Genomic DNA, 19,190 nt, shown 5'->3' with positions numbered 1-19,190 from the left:
ATGGGGCCAGGGGCTGCCCCCTGCCCACAGCTTTGCCTGTAGAGCACCACATCTATACATCTACAGGATCACACTCTTTGTTTCTAAAAGCTCTAGTGTACTCCCTCTGACCAGTTTCTCCCCCTGCCTATTTTCCTTCCAGGTCCTTCAGATAAAAAATTACCCTCCTTCCTACTACTCCAGTTAGTTTACACCTTCCCTCCTTGCTTCTTTCACAGACCTCACGTCCACTCTCCCAGTGATTATATGAGCTCAAGTGTCTGTCCAGGTCTTAAATGGCCCACCGAAACACTTCATTATGTGTGATGCCTTGTCTGGCAAGCTTATGTCTTGCTGTTCTTCCTACTGGGTGTAGTCAGCGTAGTACTGGGTGTAGGGTGTCATCAAACCTGCCAAGGTACATCTGCCTTCATGAACCAGGTGAAAAGGCAAGCTTCTCACCATTTTCTTATGTAACCAGAACCAGTTTCTCTCACCACTGGGCTCAAGTTCATCCTAACTGGTCAAAGCAGATCTTTTTGTGGAGTTTAACACAAAGTGAGGAGTGCGAGGCCTGGAGTCCCATTGCCAGATGTTTCTGCCATTGTAAAGAGGATGGAGGACACACGGCTTGATGCACAGCTGCAGCTCTGCTGAGGCCTGACCCACCTGCTGCTGCACTTTGTCTCTGCAGTCATTGCTGAGTTAATTGGAACCATCTGGCTGTTGCCATCTTCTAACAGCCACACATTTTCTGCATATTTTCTTGTCATTGCTAGTGCTTTGTTCCAGTGTCTTTAAGAAAACATCTGCCCTGAGGATTCTCCCTTTTTATAATCTCTTTAAAATATATCACCATCTGCTCGCTTTTAAAGTCTTTTCCTTCATCCCATCACTAGCGACTGGCCCCTCAATGACCTCCCATTTCGTAGCAAGGTGCTCGAGTAGGAACATTCATTGCTTTGTTTCACATCATATAGTATTCTGTATCATGATTTGATCCAGTGGTTTGTTCAGCATATAGCAGAGAAATGCATCTGCTTTAGCAAATGACTCTCCTCTTAGCTGTTGAAGGCGCCCTGCTTCTTGCCATTTATACAGTGTCAGGAAGCAGACCTTCACCCCACTTCTCACTGCACCAGCCCAGCTCCAGACATACAGTCTTTGGGTTCTTGCATCCTAACAAACAATGTTTTCCACTGCCCCCAAGCCCATCTACACCATATGCCCAGATATAACCACCCTTGAACCTTCACCGATTGTCCCCTTGTTTCTTTAACACCTCTGCTAGGTACATGCCACATTATTTTGCTGCTCCCTCTGACACCTCACCCTGTGCTGTCTCCATTTACTTTACCTCTTTTCAGCTTCATTTGGCTCAATCAGTCAAAGCCAAAGTGTTTCTTTTCAGCAACAGCAGGATCCACAAGAAGTTCCTCTTCCCCCTTTGCCCTCTCCAGTCCAGGCTCCCAGCTTGCCTCTGCTCTGTGAAACTCTTACGAGACTCTTGCCTCAAGATAGCTTCCTCCTTCTGCATAACCCATCTCCAGATAAATCCTTATTTCTGCAGTGACTCTGCCACTGATGACATTTTTTTTTTTTTTAACTGTCGTAACTCTCCCTTTCTTCATATCCACCTGAGGTTCAGCTACTTCATAAACCAAAACGTCCCTTCAGGTTTTCCTACATATACAAGAAACATAACAGCACTGGAAGCTCCTACTGCTATAGCAGCCTTCATTTTTTAAAACCTTCCCAGATACTCCCCAGTTAACTTTATGATCTTCAGTTCAATGCTATTATGCATTTCTCCTTCACACCAGTTTGCCAGTGTTTTTCACATCTCTCTGCAAGTAGCATCTCATTGCCTCATGCTTCTTAGCTCTTCTCTCCCTTCTTCCTATTTTTAATCACATTATTGTGATTCCTCTGCAGTATTTTGGACTCAAAGATTGGAGGAAATATGCTCTGTCAAGTGTCAGTGGCATCAAAAAGAGGTCCAAATAGAGCCAGAAGGGACCACTGCTGTCCTGCTTACCCTGAGCAGCCCTGCCTGTGGAGATGGCTTCTTGCTGCCAAACAGATTCTTTGAAAAATAATTTGCTTTTCAAGACAGGGACTGGAAAACAGAAATCTGTACATTTTTGTTGTAGCACTCTCCAAACTAGCCAGCTGCAACAAGGTCTTTTACCATCACATACCAAGATACTCTTCACATCAGTCCCTCTGCTGCCTTCTCCTTGTCTCTCCTCATCCAGAACATATGCTCTCTGCTTCTTCCTCCCCTTTCTTCCTTGGCTGCTCCCTCTTCATTGCCCCTCAACCACTGAACTTAACCAGCCACAGCTGCACCTTATCCACATTGGCCAACCCAGTGCCCCTGAAGCCAGCCCACAGCTGTATATTATCAATGGTAATTAACCCAGCTTCATTCCTCTACACATTTTCAGATCCGCTTGAATGGAAAGCTGAACTGAGTCAGTGGAGGTAAATTGTCTGTGGTACTTGACACAGTGGTTATATTAAAGTCAGTTTATAGATAATGTAATAATGCTTCAAGAGTTACTCTGTAATGGATTTTACTTCTCTACTTTCTTTCAGACTAAGCAGCTTTCTCCTGATTGCCAGACATGGCTTTGAACACCCCAGAGATTCTCTGGTATAGATTTGGGATCCCAACAGGACCCTGGTAGGACCCCACTCTGTAGACTGGCTCCTCTCCTCCATCTGTGCTCAGCATTTGTCTGGTCTCATCTTCAAATGTCTTTCTGCATGCCTTCTTCCTAATTAGCAATGGACTGCTGCACAAACATGGATCATCTGGTCATGCAGTTCTCATCTGTACTAGATTTTGTGCTGCCTGCACTTGTGTGGGCAAGCAGCATCAGTTTGATTTTGCATGAAACACAGAGATGCTGTAACCATTGCACTGGGAACTTTGTCTAATTCAACAGACACACCACCACATATATGTACTGGGTGATGATCCAGTTTGTACTACCGTTCTGACAGCTCACAGCAGCAATCACAGTGTAACTGCAGCCTAATCCACATTAGGAGCAAGTAGGTCTGTACCCACCTCTGCTGAGGGATCCTTGAAGGACACAAAGTTATTAGAGTTATCTTGCTATCTCAATCTAACTGTAAGCCTCTGCTTCTGGGATCCTCAGCTCATAGCTGAACAAAGCAGAAGCCATCTCTGCATGTACTTTAATCATCAAAGGTAAGCACGGGAGATATTAAATTTGCCTCTAGCATTTCATGGTCACAAGGGGTCTTGCAGATGGTGATCCAGAACCCCTGAATTCCTGCCACATCCACCTTGCCCGGTGCATATGCCACCATGGAGGTACGCGGGTGGTACCCAGGCTAGCCAGAGAAAAGCACGTACAGCACCCGCTCCTCTCCCACCTGTCCACCTCCAGACAGCTGGCAAAATGCATGGCTCAACATGTCCTTTGGACATCACAGAGTGGCAAATTCTTTGGACGCCCCTGGGTATTTCATACAACCAACAATTCCCTATACTGAAAAGAAAAAAATTATGAAACTTGATTGTGAGAGCCCAAAAGCTGTTTCCCCATACACAATGTGCATGGTTCCACATGTAACTGTTATGTTACAGCCAGTTCTTGGTAAGAACAGTTAATACCTGCTTTAAGATGAGGAAAACTTATTCCCAAGCCTCCTCCACAGCTCAGCTTTGAGTTGGGATTTTCTCACATCTCACAAAGAAAGCCACCAGGACTGTCACAATTGCTAGGTAAACTGCTAGTATTTTGGCTCCCAGTTACCAATATAAAGAAACACAACCTTTTTTTCCAAAGGTTTGAGAGGCATGGAAGTCTGTCTTTCTACCACCTAAAGCAAGGAATGAGGAATAAAACTCTTGCATCTGTCAATGCTTTAGAAAGTGCTACATGAGCTGGTTTGCAGGCAAGTGTAGGAAGATCAGAAAAACAGGCTTTGATTTCTTCAAGCAAGTTTATATAATAAGGGCAATTGGCTTAGTTCATTTGAGACTGTGAAGCACAGGAAGGGTAAAACAGTTCTGTAAGAACATATCCTGAGCAAATAGCAGGGAGGTGAAGGAACTGCCTGAAGAGAAGGATGTCCTTGACACTGGCACAAAGGGGCACAAACTGGATGGTAATACCATTAGGTTGCAAATCAGGAGAAATACCTGGCCCAGGGTACCGTGAAGATGAGGAAGACCCCCAGACTCCGCTGGGACAAGCAGCTGACCAGGTGCAGTGTATAGTCTCTGGATCCCCAAAGGAGTTACATGCACCACCGTCCACAGCCCAGGGAGCTGGACTTGCCATGCCAGAGCATCTCTCCCAGGTCTTTGCCCATCTCCAGCTTTCCATCCTCCATGGTTCAGCTGGCTCCTCTGACATCAGGGAGATGGCTGTGATCCACCCGATCCATGGACATGTTCCCCCTCTGCAGAGAAACATGTGAGAAAGCCTCAGAGTTTGTCTTACAGCAGAAGCACAAAAGAGACCATCGTGTTGCTTTGGATGGGGACCTGTTCCAGCAGCTGTGGGCACACAGCCCCTTTGGCATCACTCAGCAGAGCATGGGGCTGATTTGTGGCAGAAGAGGTGTCTTTCTGCACCTGGGAGACCTACACCAGCAAGCCAGCTGGCCCTCGTCAAGGAAAGCCTTGCAGGACCTTAGAGATAAATTTTAGCATCTTAGAGACTCAGAGAAAGTTACTTGTGTCACTGCATGTTATTCGTGTTTGTTTGAATATAGCATCCTAGAGCATTACTTGTGGGACTGTGAGGATCTGAAACTGGAATCTTTGAGATGAAAAGAAGAAATGGGTTGATTTTTGTTCTTTCCTTTTTTCCCATTTGTTTTTAATTTTCTAAAATACTTGTGAATCTTCCTGGAGATTCACCAGGAATAATTCCAGAGGGACTAATACTCATCATTTTTCTGGATCCAATTAAATCTAACATCCACTGCCCCCATCACTAACATATGTCAAACAGAGCTAAATATATCGTCTTATTGTAAATTGCATATAATTTGCTTTCTTTTGTTTTTCTTCTGTGGGCACTAATATCTGTTTTCTGCTCCGAATTTGTCATCAATAAACCAGAACTCATCCAGAGAGAACAATTAACTGCTTGTATAAAATAATCTATCAGAAAACGTTACCAAACAATGTCAGCAGGTGGGTCCCATGGACATTACAGAGAGTTACAACCATTTCTAAAATGGGGGAAATTATGCAATTCCTGCCACTGTTAACTGCACAACTTGGCTTCTAAAAATGCTGGCAAACAGAAATGCAGCATTGCCAACGTTCGCAATTGTATCGTGAGTTGCTGATACTGAACTTTTCAATGAAGTCCCCACTCCTAAAAGCATCTGGATTAGATGAAAATCTAAACTTTAATTTCTTATAAAAGCCACATCTTTCTAACCCACATGGTTAGAAAAGCCTGGCAAAGCATGCATGTCATCTCATCTAGTTTTACTGTCTGTAACTTAGACACCTAGTACAAGCAGGTCATCTGCTTCTACTCTACAGTCCATGAAAGAGGCTGGTACCTCCACGGATTAACCTGCTCCCTCTACTCTCTGCTGACTGGAGCTGAGCCTGTATAAACTGCTCCCGGAGGTGGAAAGGACAGGGCTGCTCCTGCCCTGTGCCCGCACTTCTCCTTCTTTGACTTCCCAGCAACTTGATTCAGCCCACAGTAACTTCATTTCAGATCAGATCCAGCAGTGGAAATGCAAAGTTTTGGCCAACAAAGATCAGCACAAAAAGCATAAAGTGGAGTGGTCGCAGGTGGTGTCTCTGGGGGACTCTGAGCTGTGACAGCCATTTACTGCAACAGTAGCAAGAGGGACAAATCCAGGTGACTCTGTGGCCCCACCAGGTCCAGCACCCCAGCACTACCTCTCCAACTGGTGGTCTTGGCCTGAACACCTGGGTGGTGCTGGGTGCCACCTGAGCCACAAAAAGCATCAGCTGCCCTGGCAGAAAGCTGTGAGCAAAGAAAGAGCACAGAGCTATGAAGACAGCAGAGCCAAACTGGTTGCACTGGTGCCAGGTGATATAAAAGAGGACAACCACCACAGACTGTGACTTGGGAGATTTCACTTAACGTTAGGAAAAATCTTTTCCCCCAGAGGCACTGCAGTGCTGGAGCAGGTCCCAGGTCCAGGCGTGCCTCCCTGCCTTGGGGGTTTCTGCAGGACTCACCTGGCCTGGTGTTAGTACAGAGTGGGGCTGGACTAGGTGACCTTCAGGGGTCCTCTCCTACCTGGGCCTAGATATTTCATGATATACTCACCCAAAAGAAGTGGATTTCCCGTGAGTGGTTACACCAGCACTTCCCAGGGAGGACTCACGGCACACTCCTAAGATGCTGCTGGGAGTCGGCAGAGACCCTCTGTTTTGAGGCATGAGTTGTACTCCATGTACTGGCACACGCTCCCCTTTGGGTTTTAATATCCCCCTTTTGCCCTCACTTTCTTACAGCAGCTGTGAAATAAGTTATAATTTTTTAAGAGCTCCCTTCAAAAAATGGTGGTTTTCTGTTTTCAAGAATCTTTTGAGGAAGTCCAACAACAACCCCTAATCCATCAGGCTTCCCCCTATCTCCTTGTGAACACCTCAACTGGTTCTGCACCCTCACTCTCTCCTTCTCCTCATTCTGGTTTTCCGTTCTCCAGAAGCCCAAGAGGGGTGCTCTCTCCCAGCAAAACAGGGAAGCGGCTATACACAAGGCATTTTCAGAGGACCAGTTGCTCTTTTCACATCCTAGCTGAGTCCAACATCCAACATTTTCTCGCATTCCTGATGATGGAGCTTACCCCTCCCTGACCAGGGAAATCTGTGTGCTCATGATCTGAACGTGGATCTTCCACCAATGCTGTAAGTAACTTGAGGCTGTTGTCCAGCAGATCCAACACACCACCCAATCCGTAGCCATGTGTTTTGCACCAGGAGGTCCTGGTCCATGACAATCCTGGCAAGAATGGCACTCACACTGTGTAAGGGACCATTTAAGATGTTATTTATTAGAGCTAATGCAGTAAGAAGACGATAGCATAGATAGCATTATGTCCTTTTCAGGTGCTGGGAGCCCCGAGCAGTGTGACATTGTGCAGGACTCCGGCACATGCACAGTGTGCCGTATGCACACCCCATCCACAGCAGAGACTCTCCCCTTTCAGTGATTTGAGCCATTACAGGATTTTCTTACAACGAACAGCTCTACAGTGGTCTGCACAAAGGTATTCTGACCAGGATCACACCACCACGTCAAGCACAGTGCCATATGTTAGCAAGACAGAAGAAAAACAAGAAATTTAGCAGTTTGGCTAAAATGAGTGCTTAGCGTGGTAGAGACTCAAAAACAGTAAGCCAAACGGCAACAGGAGTTGCATAGATAGGATTAGAACTGTTTATACTGCCGCCAAAAACTTTTTATATCCCCAGAAGGCTTGTTAGAGATGGGGGAAGTTTGATGTTGGCTGGAAATATTGTGTTAATAGGAGGAAACACAGGCTCTGTAAAAGAAAATTATTGTGTGTTACATAAATTTAATAAAAAGCTATTTGAAAGACAAATACAGTAGTGTATCATGGGCAGAGTAGAAATTACTTTGAAAAAAGTGATGGTTAAGAAAACCTAGCACTTGCTCTCATTTTCTAAGACAGATACAAAACAAAACACCAGCAGGCAATCTGAAAAACAAGTATGTTGTCCCACAACCCATGCTGCTGGGCAATGTAGGGAACACTGGATTTCTGCTTCGTGTAAACCCTAAATGCTCAAAATATTGCATTTAAAGAAAAAACATGAAACAAGAAAAATGCCACCAGAATGCAAGTAGCAGGTGGCTTTTTGGACACCAGAAGTGGAAAGCAGACCAACTTCTCTTTGGGCTAGAAAAGCAGCTGCACTGGTTTTGGGGTTGAGCATTTGAAATACCATTCTGCAGTATCTGCTGCAGAAATGATGCAAGGCTAGGAGTAAGAGAGATTTTTTTTAAGTCAAAAATTGGTAGGAAAAAGGAAAAAAAGTCCAATTAATTGCACTAAATCAACCAGCTTTCCTCAGGAACAAGAACTTTTTCTGTTCTGAAAGCCATGGGGTAATGGAAGGGCAAGTACTGAGCCATGGGGCAATGGAAGGGCCAAGCGCAGCTGAGAGAGGCTGCCCAAAAGCTCACCCAGCTGCTACACCTCCCTGTCTGGAGGGGTTCCTCAGCGTGGGGTGTGGGACCCAGCAGCACCCTGCTAAGGGCAGGAAGCCTTGAGAAGGGTTGAAGAGGCAAAGGCAAGAAGGAGCAAGGCAGTGGCACAGCTGGAGACAGTTGTGTCACACCATCTTTCTTGGCCATTGTGACAAAGGCTCACCACCCTGTCCACAGCCTGGGCTTCACTTTGGACTCGGGCTTTCTTCAGGTCCCCACACCCAGGCCATCTGCACCTTGCACCGGCAGCATGCTGACCTGCGCATCTGGACAAATACATGTAAAAGCAGTTTCTCACTATCTCACATTTTAATTAATGCATCAACCTGAACAAAAGCTGTTCTGATCCATCATTTCACACAATGGTCCTTCTCTCAGCCCATCACTGGTCATACATCTCCTTTGGCACCTGCACAGCAGCATTCCTTCATCTTGGCTACTTGGGCTGTAGAAGGGCAAAGACAGGAACAAGCTCCTAGGGGTACATGCAGATGTACAAGTTACATTGAGGTGTATTTGCATTGTAGCCAGCAGCAAACAACCTCTGTCCATCTAAATTAGCTTTCAGTTGCCTCGTGTCCACGACACGCTCCTCTGGGGCATCAACACAGTTAAGGACAGAATGTGTGGGAACAAGGAGAGAAGTAGCCAGCACCCATGCAGAATTCAGCCTTAATAATCTGGCTATTTTTCAGGAACTGAAACTGAGTTTTTAAACGCGGAGCTCCAACACCCCAGCCTTAGCAGGATTAGCAGGGTCTTGGTGGGACATCCGCACTCTGAAGGACAACTGTTCTGCTGAGCAAGTTTCTCCCAGCACCCAACAACTGGACCTTAACTTAAAATGGCAGGTGCAAGGTTCAGCCACCCTGTGTACCCAGCCTTTTCCTTGTGAGGGAAGGTTAGGAATCAGAATCTACACTCCCAGGTGTGATCACCGTTCACAGCTCTACTCTTTATAACACGGCTAACTACACAAACTGAGCAAAGCAGAGAATGGCAGGGGGCAGCTGCCCCCCGGGCAGCAGAGGGCAAGGCAGTGCCCAGGCGGGCAGCCGGGCAGGAGGTGTGTTTGGCCTATCATTCCTGCAGGCACAGCACTACATTTGCTCAGGAAATATTGCCAAAAGCATCTAAAAGCCCTTCTGTAGTTCTGACATGCAGTCAGGACCTGAAACTAAGGAACAGCAACGCTACCCATCTTCTGCCGCAACGGAGAGCGCTGCCCCGGCTGGGGGGGGGGGGGGGGGGGGGCAGTTACCCCTTCTCATAGCAGTGGGGCAGAGAGACCCTCCCCACACCCGCGTGGGGCTTTTGGCGGGGAGTGAGGAGGAGGACAAGCCATTGCTGGACAATGAGCAAAGAATGTTTTGAAGAGTATCTTTGTAATGTTTTTTACATTACTTTGCCGGCTGGACGGCAGCGTGGAGCATCTGTTTCCAGCTACAGAACTGCTCATGGAAAATGCTCTGGCAAGCTGCAGAGGCTCCCTTCTCCCTCCCCGAGGCTCCCCCCTCGACCGCACCAGCACTGGATTGCAGGCTCCATCGCTCAGGGCATTTTGCCTGTAATCACTGGCAATAGATTTATACGTAGAGTCCAATTATGTCCTCAAATTTATGATTATAACAGAGTGATTTATACAGCAAACAAAAGAGCTAATGGGTCACAAGACTTGTCTTCCTGTGTTTCAGTTTGTTTCCCTGATGGGTTTTTTTTTCTTCTTTCCCTTTTGGGAAGTAGGGGTTTGGGGTTTTGTTGGGATTTTTCTGCCAGAGAAGCTGCTTCCTCGTAGCTCGGCTGTACAAGACAAGAGGAAGAGGGCAGGCCAGCAGGAAGCAGTCACTCGCCGTGTCTTGTGCATTTAATTGTTTTTAATTTATGAGCTGTAGGCAGGTGGTGGCTGCAGCTCATTAAAGTTTCTTTAGGAAAGAACACAAAGGTTTTTCCCTCTAGTATCTGAAAATTTTGCATCCTGATTAAAAAGTATGAGGGCAGCCCAGTGTCGGCACTGGCACAGCACCTGCATACAACTAACGAACCTCAGGCTCCGTTGCTGCTCAGAGCTTTTGCTACCTGAGGGCAGCTAAGGGAAAGTACAAGAACTCCAATGAAATCAGAAAAGCTGATGACAACAGATGCTTGCTCTGAAGGTGTGCAGTCCCTCTCATCCTATGCAACACCACCTCCGTATCCACTTAACTTCCCTGAACTGGTGAGAAACCTCAAAGGAAAAAGAACAAAGTAAAAAGAAACAGGACCTTGGAAGAGAAGATCTGCTGCTATGAATAAAGGATGCCAGATGGGAAAAGCACCACACAGAAATGCAGTGTGAATCACTACAACAGGAATTATGGCTCTTTTGGCATACCTGGACCTCAGCAGGCAGACATAGCTGCAGACACTGTGTGTCAGAAGCCTGGCATGTATTATCACTATTACTAAATATTTCATCTCAGGTTATTTGGAACATCTGGTTATAAAAAATCTCTGCAAGAAGACCGAGTAGCTCTCTGGATTTCACTGCTGACAACAGTGAAAGACAGATAAAATCTTTAATTCTGTTCATGACATGAGGAAGCCAATTTCCACCCTAAATAGACTTGGCACAGGATGCTACAGGTGTAAAAGTCTGCTTGAGTTCAAGGGACAACTTTACAGGTTCATGAACCAGAAATACATCAAGAGCTATGACATACAAAGGCCCAGATGCAACCTGCTGGAGGATGGGGAAGCCTCCCTTCACATTTGCCCCATTCATACCACTCCCTGGCTTCGAGTGTGAGCAGTGGCGGGACGCAGCTTGCTGGGCTGGGGGAACCTCTGTCCTGACCCACTCGGTTGCCCTCAAGTTCCTGTAGATGCATTTTATAGCAAGTCTGGTCCATTATTGGTAGCTCATTCCCACATCTCCCCTAAGATCTCCCTTCCATGAAAGAGTATCTCAGACCTTACCTACACACAGTAGTTTGCACTAGCATAGCTATTAAGTGTTATAATCAGCCTGATTGATTGAACCAGTGAGAGATTATACACAGGTACCAGTACTGTAATACTGTATTTTGTCTTAAGCCTTTTTTTTAATTATTTATTTTCAGCATGTTAAGAGATCAGAATAAGCCACTCAGCCCCCAGCAGCCTACACCTACGCTGTCCTATCTAGCCACACCAGCTGAAATACACAATGTTAATTAATCCCTGGTATTTTGCATGCAAAACAGGCCTTTCTTGAAGCTCCTTGGGGGTGCTTTGCTCAGCACCGTGAAACTGCTTCTGCTGTAGACAGGAATTACTTTTTGAGGGAATACAGAAAGGTGTTGGAATGCTAAGGTCTAGAATGTCACTCTACATACCACCAGGGTGACAGCAAGCCCCTCTCTGGCTGCTGAGGGCTGAAATACTGCAGCTCTGAAACATGCCTCAGATTCGAGCCTTTGAGGAGGTGGAGAGCCATCTTTTCCCTGGAAAGGCTGCTTGGAGTAATAGATGCCTTTGAGGCATCCAGGCCCAGTATGGGATGAGCACTTTGTTCCACTGCACTAAGAACAAACTTAAACTTGGATTTTGGACTGTTTTGGAATAGAAGTATAAACAGAAGTTATACCCAACGCATACTTCACACCTTGCAGTGACAGAATGTGCTCAGAATTGTTCTTTCCATTGGTCTGTCCCTGCTTTCAACAGAATGATTCAACCTTGCACACCATTTGGAGCTTGAACCTTGTGGGGGTTATTATACATCCACATGCTTGCAGAGATGAGAAACCCTTTTGGCCATAAGACCATACTCAATGTTTAAAACAAAATCATATGGAAAATACATTGCAAAGAACTATATTGAGAATCTTGAACCTTCAAAAAGACAGTATTTGGAGTAGCTGGCTTCTATTAAAAAAGAGAATGCAGAAGAAGTTGGTAAAGAGTTATTGTATCCCAAGAAAAGCTTCAAACTGAAGACAACCCCTTCCACAATCCCAGTTTGATGTTCACCAGCCTCCTAACGCTACAGGCAAACATATACCCCAAGGCCAAGCTTTCCTGGGTCAACCCGTTCACCCTTGCGCTCAAGAAAGGAAACCATTAAAGGCCTCCTGGGCTGATACCAAAGAGCAGGGCTGTGCCAGTCCACACCACTGAAAAAGAAAAAGTGGAGCAGAAGCACTGATGGTTTTTTTGTTGGCACCACTGTGTATCTCACTCCTCAGTGTTGGTTGCTCTGGAGCACAAGCACAGCCATTGCAGGCAGGCTGCTGGGGAGCCAAACACACTGGCAAGGCTGGCACTTTCACCCATCAGCAGCGTATCTCCATCCCTGCCCTTGTCACCTGAGGTGGGACAGCTGCCTTGCCCTCCCAGGCCCCCTCAGTGGGGGGAGAAGCCGGCAGAGGCTGAGCCATGTCCCTGCCCTGGGTGAAGGGAGAGGGGACAGAGCCAAGGGGTCCCCTTCCCACGGGCTGGGTTTCTGGGAGTAGTGTGGTCCCTGCCTGGTGGCTCCCGCCAGCACCACTGTTTTCTCTCTGGGCTTCTCTTGGCTTCCTCCTGTGCAGCTGTGCTCTCCACATCAGAAGGGACTTTTCAGAGAAAAGTGAAATTAGTAAAAATAAAGATAATTGAATGCATTTTGTTTTACCAGAGAGACTGTTTGTGGTTAGCAAATAGACATGAAATGTTATAAAATATTTTCTAACAGTACCCTATAGAGATGACTTGTCTGTAAAACATGAAATAAAGCTGGCAGGAAACCACCACATTGAGTTAATAAAACATAACATTAACTGACATCAAAAAGCAACCTAGTTAAGAAGTAGAAAACTTTACAACCTCAGTTATTTGAAAAATACAGAGGTAGCCCAACTATTAAATGAAAAGGGATCATTAGGGTAATTTGCACTATTTGGTTCGATGCTATTAAATGTGATGCACTGGATTGGAATCCCTTTGACTCTGTTATTCTCCTGACTACTCCTACTCAAAAAACAGTAAAAGACTAACTACCATTTTAAAACCCTACAGTGTTTAGCAACATTCATTTAGAAATAATTCTAGCTGAGCCAATCAAGGCTTCAGAGTTTATGGAGAATATGTCTTCCCAGTACATAATAGTACATACATTCTTGACATACTTCGTGGCTCAAACTGGGTGACTAAAGGCACTGCCTTGGTCTCACCAAGGCCCTGGGAGCAGGTATTGTTAATCCTTTCCGTCTTTTAACTGGGATTTTATGAGAACATCTGTGCACAGAAGAGGTGAAAACAATAGTAGGATGCTAACCTAGAAGGTAGTTATTTGTTCACACTTGTATTTTTGTACTGCTGTAGTCCATGGGGACCCTGCGAACAAAGCGGGCCTCCAGGACGGCTGGCACTACGCAGGTGTGAGACAAGGCAGAGCCTAGGAACTGGCTTCTCAGCACTTGCATCAGATGCATGAAAAAGGAAAGAAAAACAGCTGAAGATGTTCTTGGCTGGTTTTTTTAACTATTGCGACCTTCTGGGCAATAGTTCTTGGAAGACAGCCCTAAAGCACCTCTCAACGCAAACAGCAAAAACATTCGCGTTCACCCTAGGTGTGACTAAACCCCTTGCGCCATGGGGCCCAGAAGAGCATCACAGTCTCTACTGTTGTGCCTGGCATGAGCAGCTTTCTGGAAAATCGCAGGATGCTCAAATGGCTGGTGAGGTGGGACCAGTGTGACATCAGAGAGAGGCAAACATCACTGCCTGCGCCACAAGCAAGCCCTTGAGATGCTGCAGCTGTTATTATTTTACTTGCAATACTACAGCCCCAGCTCTCAAGTCTTTAGGCTGGGAATCTAGGGTACCAGATCATCTTGATATGACTGTCAGCAACAGGCTCAGTGTAACCTTACTTGAGGTGCTGCATGATCCCAAAGCCTTCCTGAAAGGCCTATCCCATAACTGGATGGGTCCTGACCCTATTCCTCTCTATTCTCCTTGCTGTCTGAAGTGTCTCCATTTTACCAAATCTCCTCTAATAGCACATTTAGTCATTTGTTCACTTTTAGATGTACAACTCCTCTGGAAGAGTCAGCAATTTCCCCACCTCTTTCTAAAGACAGGCCCAGCACACGCCGTGGTGTCAGGGATGCTTTCAGCCGCCTCTTCGCCAGGCAGACAAAATACCTGAAAGATACCTCATTGTGCAACAACAAATACAGCTACCGCAAACTTTTTTGCCAGTACCTAAACAGCCACAGAAAGAGAGAAAGGTGGGGGGGTTGTTGGTGGTGTGTGTTTTAAGAATGTCTAGTACCTTGGGTTATAGCAAGTAACTAAGTCTCCTGAGTGGTAAAATAATAAAAAGAAATTAATTAGGAGAACAAAGTAATTATATGGAGTAAATGTATAAGAGCAATTGATTCAGCCATCCCTCTTAAATTCTGAGGTGGTGTGCCATTCTAAAAAGAGAAGACTCCAAATACCAACATGCAAAGATTTAATACACTTTTTCCCTTAGGCTAAACTAAAGAAAAATTGGCTGCACTTTCCTGGATTTAACATTAAAACAGGTCACATTTATCATCCTGCCACTTATGTTCAAGAACTAGCAATTTAACTTTCCTAAATGGGTTGGTTTGGCCCTCCTGAACTTGCAGATGGGTTGTGGTTTATGTGCAATCTTATCTGCTAGAAGTGACTAATATTAGAATAACAAGGCACTGCAATTTTGGCATTCTGGAAAGCTGGTGAGATCCTAGCCCTAAATTCTCCTGCTTAAATGCTGCTGGTAATTTCCGCAGTGTTTGTGTTATTACTGTGATTTATGTATATAGGTCCCAGATAAGTTACTCACGAAGGAAAAAATAATTGACAAATTCTACTCTACCCTTCTGAGTTGATTTTTCCCCTCCTGGGATCAAAATTTCTTTAGAAAAAAAGATGATTATTCTCTCCCCACAGCTATAAATTCCTCAGCCAGCTCCTCTGTTACCATGCTGTCTGCTGGGCATATTCCAGAATTATTTCTGAACTTTTCTCAGACTTCCATATAAGTCCAAAAATTCCACAGCCCTGCTTTCTGCCAGCATGACAGCTGACCCTTACTGCTTGGTATAAGTTTTTGAAACACCCAGTTCTGCTGATGCTGAGAAGCCAGTTACACTGATCGGTAAATTAAGGACACAAAATCCGCATAGGGCTCTGGGCAAGCGCTGCCACAATAATTACAGATTGCTTTGTAGCAAACCAACCTGCCTCAGAAACCATGGGAATAGGAAGCATCCAGCCATCCCCACATGGTCCAGCATTGATCACCTCCAGAGAAAGCTGTGTTGTGGGGCAGTTATAAAAAAGAGGGGTGGGGGTGGTGGGGGTGGAAATTCCCAATATCTGTGGAAAAATACACGAACAGTACAAAACAAAATAACACTCCCCCACTGGCGGCAAATAAATTACTCCCAGGCTCCGAGTCAAGCATGACTTGAAGTGCTTTGTGAAAACAGATGCAACGTCCTCAGCGCGGTGGTGTTTGTGGTGAGGGCTTCCTAGCAGAACCTGGTGTCCCAGGTGTGCTGTGGCCCCCACACCCGCCATGGTCTGGAGGTGCAAGGCAAGCATCTGCTCGTGGTCTGTGCATCCCTGTTCCCTGCTAAAGGAATCAGTTAGCCAACAACAGCACTGTTTGTTTTGTTGCCATCTCAGTAGACGCTCTAATAGAGCTAATAGGAAAAAGAAACCTCACCAGAGAAGGGAAAGGTCAGGAGGCTAATAAAATAAATGCAGCTATTGTGCGTTCACTTGGCAATTTAAAAGGGAACGTGATTTTCTTTTCTTTTCTTTCAGTAGTAAAAGCATCCACTGATTAATCCAAAATGAAATTTCAGCTTTCACACAAGTGTTGTTACAAACAGCCACATCATTGCAGAGTCAGAACTTTTAGAGATTTAGGTTTACACTTACTAGATTTCCTCCTCATTTAATTTCCTTAGGGTTTGAGTTTTTCTTCCAGCCAGTTCTGGTTATCAAAGAGAAGCAGTGTCATCCATGAGAAAATGTTGGCCAAAAAAGTAATTTTGTGCTAAGAGCCCTATGTTGCTCCTGAAGGGCACAGCTAGCCAGCTGCTGCCCGTTTTAGTGTTGCCCAGTGAGGTAATACGTGGTTGTTTTATCTTTAAGCTTCTGAATGTTCCTCGCCTTAGAGTTAAACACCTGCTGAAGTGTTTGGCTGAGCTGGGGCTTTCAGTCAACAACCTACAGTGAAAGCATACTCCTCTTCAGCACTGTTCTCGACACTGTGGCACTGCTGGATTCAGGGACCCCCATTCCTGTGTGTGTAGGAGTACACATGCACATGTATACGTACACATATATCCCGTGTATCACCACATACACACAGGGCTGGAATCTGATCCTCTTAACAGCGGCAAAAAATCACTATGGTGCTAGAAAAGATGTCCCCACGGATAAGGGATTTAAATGCAACTGCATCCCAGAAAAGATGCCCCTGTGCTCCCCTGCCTCCCGGCAAGGGTCAGGGTTCTGAAGCAGCAATGGCAGCCTGGGGCTATGAACGCATGGGCACCTCAGGAGGATCCAACCAGTATCCCAGAGCCTGCCCTGCACCCAGGCAGGACACACGACCAAGGCAACATGTATGTCCTCCTGGGCTGCCAGACCTTGGCTGTCCTCAGAGTCAGCGGAGAGAGGCAGCCACGACTCCGGAGCAAGGCAGCTGTTGTAAGGCTTCTGAGCACAAGCCACAGCGCTAATTACAGCTGATCACCAGCACAGCAGAAACTGGGGGAGAAAAGGCAGCCTGAAAGGCTGTGGAATAAGTTGCATGGCCACATTTACGAGTGCTGATTTGATCCAGGAACCAAGGCAGTTCCTAGAACTGGGAATCTGAACTCCAGAACTGGGGATCTGCTGCAATAAAATTCTCCCAGGTCCCAGAAGGACCCACTCAGGATGGATCCTGCCTTTCACATCAGCCAGCACACTTCCCTGCTATGGACTCCTACGCAGTCATCAGCTGAAACAGCAGTGTCTGCAGCTTCCCCAACAGCCCAAAGAAAAGGCCTAGTTTAAAAATCCATCAAACACATGAGAAGGCTCCATCCTGAGTTCTTGTACAGCAGGCTAGTGCAAGTGAACACCCAGCACCATGCCCTGCAGTGGAAGGAGGGCAGCGTTCTGGTGCGATACGCTTCCCTTCCCAGCGTACTAGAGAAGAAACTCCACGCTAGAGGGGAAAGAACATCTGCCAGGCCAGCCATCCTTCTGCAGCAGTGGAGCTTTTTCCTAGGCAATATGGTTGTTGCTTTATAGGGTCCACATTGGGGCTTTTCATGTCAACCATCACTGAAGTTACATCCTGATCCCAAAAAACTACTTTTGTACTCTTTCTAGTATATATGTTTCATAGGTAACAACATATCCTGCCTCAGCTTCTCTTAGCTTTACTTCATTTCTCTAAAAAAAACACAGCCTGAGATTCTCCACAGAGTTAAAGGGATGCTGTGGTAAGGAAACAGGGATTAAGTATCACTCCCAGGTGCTTTTGCTCTCTGCACACAGTACTGGTGAAGGCAGGACAAGGAGAGCTAGAAGTATCAGGCTGATAACCATGCATATAAAGGGATGCTGGAAAAATGAAGCCGGTTCATAGATCAGCTACAAGAAAAATCTCATCTCATCTTGCAATTGATGACAGACCATATGGGAGATGCCTTTTGGCAGCTCAGTTAAATAAGCAAAGCATGGGAACGTGGAACTGGCTCGTGAACATCTTAATTTTTACTCTACAGAAAAATCCATTGCTCGCCACATACAATCTATCTTCTGATGGGCAGCCTGAGTCTTCTGCCTACATTAGTACTACAGGTCCTTAGTTTTCTGATGAGAGTTTCTATCCAAACTCCTCATTCGACTGGAAAAAAATAAATTATATGTCAGTGTGATTCAGAGGAGGATTAGTTATTGCTGTCTCTAAAACAGAGACCATTTTTCTTTTTGAGGGTCTCTTGTATCATATGGGACTGGATGGCCTTGGAAAACCCGGTTGTTCCACACACTTTAGTGAAGAGGCTCAGACTAGCCACAGGCATCCTACTAATCTACAGAGCTACACACATTAGTAAGAGGGAGTGCAAGGATTTGATCGAAGCTCTCAACTTCTCATCAGGGAGAAAGACAGGAAGAGTAAAGCAAATGATGTGGAAATTGAAAAAGGAAAGAAAAATATATTAAATTTACTGGCATTAAAAGACAAAGAGACACTGTGATTATCCATTTCATATAAATTCCTGCATAAGCCAGGCCATGACATGATTGATTACCTCCAAACAAATACATGGTTAGTTCCTCTACAGCTGTAATTAGAGGTATCTTCAGAAAAAAAGAGCATTTACTTGTACGCCAATATAGCAGTATTTTACCAGCATCACCCATGCACCTTTTGGGAACATATACGGACGTGAATTCTTGTGCAAAAATACTTTGGACATGGCCAATACATTCACTAGGGGACCTCAGAAGAATACAGGATGTCCCAGACCTCCTTATTAAAGACTGCTATTCAAACTTACTATAAGTCAACACCCCTCAGAGGAAGAACTGTCTCAGATTTTTCTACAAGCTCTCATTACCACAGTGATATTTATGGCTGTGCCTTAGGGGAGCAAGCAGGCAGCCTAGTCCACCCCATGCACAGCCAGTTGTCCCAGAGACCTATGTATTCAGAGGGTTCTTTTAATACAAATTTAATCTCAGGCCAAGGGATCAAGCAATGATCTTCTAGACACCACCACAGCCCCAGCAGTAATTGCTTGGACAGATTTTTATGCCACATTACATTTTGTAACCTTGATCTGTTAAATGGTACTGAAAGAACCTAAAGCCCATTTGCTCGTAGCTGTTCTAATCCAGCATTATCAATCAGAGATTCGCAGACTGTCATCATGCTGGACAGGGTCCCCAAGGACTCTTTCAGTTCCCAAGAAAAAACACAAAAGACTTCCCGAG

At 45.6% G+C, this 19,190-nt stretch overlaps 1 long non-coding RNA gene across 1 annotated transcript in view; it reads left to right on the top strand.

Moving 5' to 3' along the window:
- The window catches only part of LOC308065085, a 99,641-nt gene that overhangs the window by 71,963 nt on the left and 8,488 nt on the right, over positions 1 to 19,190 (top strand). Inside the window, exon 1 of the long non-coding RNA XR_013928655.1 lies at positions 1 to 19,190. This exon is cut by the window's left edge and continues 71,963 nt beyond it. This is a non-coding gene — a long non-coding RNA (uncharacterized lncRNA).

The sequence above is a fragment of the Falco punctatus genome (genome assembly GCF_963210335.1).
Source record: "Falco punctatus genome assembly, chromosome: 5".
Classification (NCBI taxonomy): Eukaryota; Metazoa; Chordata; class Aves; order Falconiformes; family Falconidae; genus Falco; species Falco punctatus.
Note: the sequence above shows the minus strand (reverse complement) of the source record. Positions and strands in the feature narration are given on the sequence as shown.